Source organism: Gekko japonicus, unplaced genomic scaffold (genome assembly GCF_001447785.1).
Source record: "Gekko japonicus isolate JY-2015 unplaced genomic scaffold, Gekko_japonicus_V1.1 scaffold677, whole genome shotgun sequence".
In the NCBI taxonomy this organism is placed as follows: Eukaryota; Metazoa; Chordata; class Lepidosauria; order Squamata; family Gekkonidae; genus Gekko; species Gekko japonicus.
The window spans coordinates 227,035-233,700 of NW_015159730.1; positions in this window are offsets into that span (position 1 = coordinate 227,035).

A 6,666-nucleotide genomic window follows, 5' to 3' on the forward strand; every position below is an offset into this window, starting at 1 on the left:
GGGGGGGGGAGGCTCGAGGGGAAATGATAATAAATCAAATAGCGTGGATAATTCTCCATGCTAAGTACCCATTGGTCCTCCAAGGCAGAAGGAGTTGGCTGGAGGGGCCATTTCCCAAAGGCTGCATCCTCCGTATTCTTTTACTCAGTGCAAAGGATTATGAAAAAGCTGCTATGTTTTTGCCAGCCTTGGGGGGCTCAGTAGAAAAGAACGGGGGCCTTAAGGGTTTTTTTTTAATTTTCATTTGGAAATTGCTGCTGAAGCTTACAGTGCAGGAGTAAGATTGCCGATTGCCGTTTGAAAGCAGGTTGACGCGAGTCACGCACTAAAAATTTCGGTGACGGGCGGCTGGTCTGAAACCCTGCCTATACCCAGCTTTCGTTTTTCACCACTGAATTCCTGGCTACAGTTCCTTTTTCCTGGGAGGTGTTAATAAGAGAGGAAGACCACGAGCAACAAACTTCTTAGGGAAGATCCAGTAGGCTGTCCCTGACCTCCGTCAATTCATTCAGCTAAGTGGCGGGGACTACGGGGTTAACAGTACCAAATTCTACCCAGCGGGAGTTCAGATGGATTTTGTTTCAGTTACCTCCGGGGACAGGTTCTTACAGAGCCCCTTGCTGTCTCTGGCATTCAGGTTTCATGCGCTTGCCTTTGCCTCCCTCTGGACGAGAGGCTGTGGATATCAGGTGTAGACTCTCAGTTTGCATGCAGAAGGTCCTGGGTTCGGTCGCCCGTTAGAAAATCTCAGACCGCAGGCCTGGAGAACGATCTTTCCCTGTCTGAGATCTAAGAGAGCTGCTGCCAAGCAGAGTAGACAGTACTGATTGTAGACAGACCGAAGGTCTTTGCAAAAGAGATCTTCATATGTTCAACTGATTCACTTTGGCCAGTTGTTCCCGGGAGTGTTTCTGAACAGCAGGCTCTGCCAATATCCTCAAGCAACAGATGGGCTGAATCGCACAGCAGGTCGATCTCCTCAAGCGTCACAGGGCCAAGTCCTGTGCCGGATCACTGCTAATCTAAACGCACTCGGTTGGACCAGGGTGACCAATAAAGACAGAGATCAGTGCCAAACCCCTCCAGGGAACCGAAGCACCTTTTCGAGGTCCTTCCTGTTCAACTTTTGTCGGTGCTACTGTTTCCAAGGGAAACTGCCATCCAGGAGAGCACGAAGAAATGCCAGATTATACCTAAAGTAATATAATTATTCAACCGTCCTGTTTTGGGGGGATGGAGCTTGCTAGCACACCTCTGAGCTTCATCAGACAAAAACGGGGGGAAAGGCAGATGGGCAGTCTTTAAAAACTGGACAGAAATGCAGTGAGGAGTTGGAAAATATCGGTGTTCACATCTGAACCTCAGCCACAAAAGAGCATCAGAAGAGTGAATGATTACGAGCAGGGCTTTTTTTGTAGAAAAAGCCCAGCAGGAACTCATTAGCATAATAGGCTACACCCAGCAGCAGAAACTCATTAGCCTATTAGGCCACGCCCCTGCCAGCACAGCTCATTGGCATATTAGGCCACACCCCCATGTTATCAGAAGTGTGCTCATCCAGCCACACCCACCTTTTGCTTCTTATTCTGTTTATCTTGTTTGTTGTCCAAACCCAGGGCTTTTTTGTAGCAGGAACTCCTTTGCATGTTAAGCCACACACCCCTAATGTAGCCAATCCTAATGAGTTTCTGCTGTTGGGTGTGGCCTATTATGCTAATGAGTTCCTGCTGGGCGTGGCCAACATGGAAGCCAGCCGGAACTCCGTTCCTGTGTGTTCCTGCCCAAAAATAGCCCTGATTACAAGTATAAACATACTTATCAAAGGGTATCCTTGCACCCTGGGGGAGATAACTCCCCCCCCTTCCCATCTTTTCCCCACCCATAATTACTGGATTTGTCACTTGCTCTGCAGTTTCCACGAGACTTAAACGTGAAGGAATGGGGAGCGTTACTGTATGTTTTCTTGTTATACAAGGCAGGACTCAATCGTTTTCTGATTTCTTTCAGAAGCAAGAATATATATATAAATATATAAATATATTCAAATGGCTATTTTATTTTTTAAGTACAATGAAACGGATGGTGAACCTCAGAGTATAAGAAAAAATAGTCCAATATATGCATATATATATTAAAACATAGACATGTTTATGTAAATTAAGAAATAAAAAGTATTTAAACACAACTCTCACCTTGCCAGTTTTCCCTCCCTCATTGTCTGCATTGCTGTCTCAACTTACGGATATCTGGTGGACACTGTGGAATGTGGACGAGGCGTCCCGTTTGAGAGAGATGCTTGCTGGGAAATAAAACTTTGGTACCACTTTCCCACGGAGCTGCGGTGGCTCAAGTGGTTAAGACGCTGAACTGCAGGCTGTGGAAGGTCAATAGTTCAGCAGTTCGAGACCCGAGTGTGCCGCATGACGGAGTGAGCTCCCGTCTCTTGTTCCAGCTCCGGCCAACCTAGCAGTTCGAAAGCAAAAATTGCAAGTAGATAAATAGGTACCACTTCGGTGGGAAGGTAACAGCGTTCCGTGCGCCTTGGAGTTTAGTCATGCCAGCCACATGACCACAGAAACGTCTTCGGACAGTGCTGGCTCTTCGGCTTGGAAACGGAGATGAGCACCGCAACCCTAGAGTCGGACACGACTGGCTTTCGAGCAAGGGAACCTTTACCTTTACCTTACCACTTTCCCACAGGTGTTTACTGCAAGTCCTACGAGAGATCTGACGAAAACTGCAACAAACAGGCAGTTTTTTTGTTCTCTGGTCCCTAAATCGAAGATGAAAGTTCTGTTTCCCGTCTCCTGCTTATATTTGCATATAAAAGGTAGCGCATTAGAGCCGCATGCCTGAAAAGGAGAAGATTTGGGGTGACAGGAGGGCAGCTTTTAAGGGTCTGGTGTGGAAGATGAGGAATTATTGGACATTGTACCAGTGAAAAATAACTCTCACTCGCTACCTCTCCTCTCCCACCGGCAGCAGCCAAAAACGTTTTACTGTGTTGGCGCAGACACGGCCAACAAGAAGTTTATTCTATGCCCCACTGGCTGAGCCTGCTGCCCTAAGCTTTGAGCAAGCTGGCTTTTTCACCTGCACCTTGACAATGCTAACTGTTCTGCATTGTTTGATGTAATTTGAATAGCTGCTGCTGTATTTCATAATGTGGTACACCCATTCCATGCGCTGTCCATCTCGCACCCAGTGCTCATGTCTCTTCGCCAAGCTGTCTCGAAACCATCGGAAACAGCAGTCCTGAACGGCCTTAATCGAAATGCGAGGCACAGGCCTCTGTCTCGCCAAGCCGTGGCGCTGACGCTAACAGCCGTCCAGGTTTCTTTTCTCACTCTATTCCCAGAGCAGAGCAATCCCTACCTGTTGCAAATCGATACTTCTCAAAGCCAGGCTCTTGACAGACCTTAAGCAATCCAGCTTATCTTATTTGCTAAGTGAGAAAATAGGATCTCTAAATCCCCTTGGAGAGATTAGCTTTTCGGAACATCCCAGCTGTTGCGCTGTTCTTGGAAGCATGCGCCTGGTGCCCCAACAACTCCTCTTTGAACAAGCACAGACTCCCCTGGGTTGCTTTGTTTTTGTCCATGACGCAGTCCCATCTGTCGTGTCTCTGGAGGGGGCAGAAAGACGCTTGCCAGCCTGCAGTGGGCATAGTCATGCTAGTTTCTCATTAGAAGGACAGGAGAACACACTGGATGCTGGCGAGTTATGAAGATTAAAGGTTTCCCATTACTGCTGCAGCCGTAATCCTCCAACCCACCCGCTAAATTTGCCAGTAATAGAAATGCAATTAAATTGTACAAGACGGGAAGGTAATTCTTCACCACCTCACCTAAATAGAAGAAGAGATTGGATTTTATACTCCACCCTTCACTACCCGAAGGAGTCTCAGAATGGCTTACAATTGCCTTTCCCTTCCCCTCCCCACAACAGACAGCCTGTGAGGTAGGTGGGGCCGAGAGAGCTCTCTCGAGAACTGCCCTTGAGAGAACAGCTCTGAGAGAACTTGTAACTGACCCAAGGTCACACAAACAGCTGCATGCGGAGGAGTGGGCAATCAAACCTGGCTCTCCCAGATTAGAGTCTGTGCTCCTAACCACTACACCAAAATAGCTCAAGAGACGGGATGGAAAACAGTCCTCCTCAGAAAAGCAGGAGGAGCTGATTTCTCAGAGGCCCCCCACATGCAGTTTGTAGCACCGAGGAATAGATTCTTTTGAACTATGGTGCTGGAGAAGACTCTTGAGAGTCCCTTGGACTGCAAGAAGATCAAATCAGTCAATCCTAAAAGTAATCAACCCTGACTGTTCCCTGGAAGGCCAGATACTGAAGCTGAAGCTCAAATACTTTGGCCACCAAATGAGAAGGGAGCACTCACTGGAGAAGACCCTGATGCTGGGAAAGATTGAAGGTCAAAGAAGACGGGGACGGCAAAGGATGAGATGGTTGGACAGTGTCATAGATGCAACGGACATGAAGTTGAGCAAACTTCAGAGGACGGCGGAAGACCGGAAGGCCTGGCGTGATCTGGTCCATGGGGTCGCAAAGAGTCGGACTCGACTGTGCGACTGAACAACAACAACAACACTTTGTGTCGAAATCTATAAAAATATGAAAGCTTTGTGCAGAATGCAACTCGGCTCAGAATGAGAGGGCTAGGGATGAAACAAAGTACGCTGTCGCGGAGGATGGCCACTACCGGACTAATCAGAGATGCTGGCTCAATGGAACCTCCATGTTCAGAGGCCGTGTACCCTGAATACAAATTGCTGGGAGGCAAGGGGTTAGCTCCTGTGCCCTGCTTGGAGGCTTGGGGGTATTTGCTGCAGCCAGTATAGGAAAGAGGATACTGGATTAAATTGACTTTTGGTCTGATCCAGCCCAGCGTCTGAGTTCAGCCCGCTTTGAAATTACGATTCTCGTAAGTGCACTGTAGTGGTTAGAGTGTCGAGACGAGGTTTCTTATCCCTCTCTTGTCAAGCCGAAACCTCCAAATAAAATACATTTCTCCACACTTTTAAAATTAATGCCTCGGTCAGTGGCTAGATCTGGCCACGGACCCCGCTGCTGATTTAGAGAATTTATGGTGAGTCATGGAGGAGAGGTATTGGGTTACTTTGAAGGCCTTTACGTAGAGCATAAACAAGGCGCTTAACTGGTTTTTTAATGCCACTCTTCAACAAGAAGAAGAAGAAGAAGAAGAAGAAGAAGAAGAAGAAGAAGAAGAAGAAGAAGAAGAAGAAGAAGAAGAAGAGGAGGAGGAGGAGGAGGAGGAGGAGGAGGATGGATTTATACCCCGCCCTTCACTACCAAAAGGTGTCTCAGAGCGGCTTACAAGCTCCTTTGCCTTCCCCTCCCCACAACAGACACCCTGTGAGGGAGGTGGGGCTGAGAGAGCTCTTGACAGAAACTGCTCTTTTTCAAGAACAGCTCTTATCAGAACTACGGCGTGCCCAAGGTCATCCAGCAGGTGCAAGTGGAGGAGTGGGGAATCAAACCCAGTTCTCCCAGATTAGAGTCCGTGAACTTAACCGCTACACCAAACTGTAAGGAACAGCCTCTGTACCCCAAACCATCAGGGTGATTCTTCCACCTTGGAAATCAGCCCTCCATAGCACAGATGAGCGAAATGATGGAAACCACACGCGTAGGTTTCTTAAGGATAAAAGATTAGAAATGTTAAAACTTCAGACCGTCTCCTCCCCATCCTATATTTATTTTTTTCACTTCAATGTTATATAATGTATGCATTGATGGCTCCAATGATCTCTGTTTATCAGGTACCTACCTGTAAGGGGCCGTGGTGGCTCAGAGGTCAAGATGCTGAGCTGCAGATCGGAAGGTCTGTAGGTTGGCAGTTCGAGACCCGAGTGTGCCGCGGGACAGAGTGAGCTCCCGTCTCTGGTCCCAGCTCCTGCCAACCTAGCAGTTCGAAAGCAAGAAATTACAAGTAGATAAATAGGTACCACTTAGGCGGGAAGATAACAGTGTTCCGTGAGCCTCGGCATTTAGTCATGCCGGCCACATGACCATGGAAACGTCTTCGGACAGTGCTGGCTCTTCGGCTTGGAAACGGAGATGAGCACCGCCCCCTAGAGTCGGATTTGACCTTTCCCTTTACTATCTGTTCTCATTGCCATACATCAGCAGCAATAGTCTAGTGCAGCTGAAGTGACGAAAAGCCCTGTGGCAGTGTTCCCTCTAAGGTGAGTTAGTGTGAGCTAGCTCACAGTTTTTAAGCCTCCAGCTCACACATCTTTGTCTTAGCTCAGGAAGGAGGGCTCCAGAGCAAACTGATTTATGCAGTAGCCAAGTCACTTGCTCGCCACTTTAATGTCAGTAGCTCACAAAGAAGAATTTTTGCTCACAAGACTCCACAGCTTAGAGGGAACATTGCCCTGTGGCACCTTAAAGTCTTTTATTTTTCAGCACTTGCAAAAACGTATGCCTCAGATTTGTTTTTAAGGAGGCTGCTGTTTGGTCAACTTTCTTCTATTTTCAAGGCTGTCTTTTAAAACTTGATTGTGCTCCAATTTCCCAGTATTTGTCTCTGTTTAAATCCTGGTTGTGCTTTTACTAGCTACTTTAAAAAAACAAAACTTTCATGCATCTTGCCAGAGTTTGTTAAGAGTTGCATCCTGCTTTTCATAG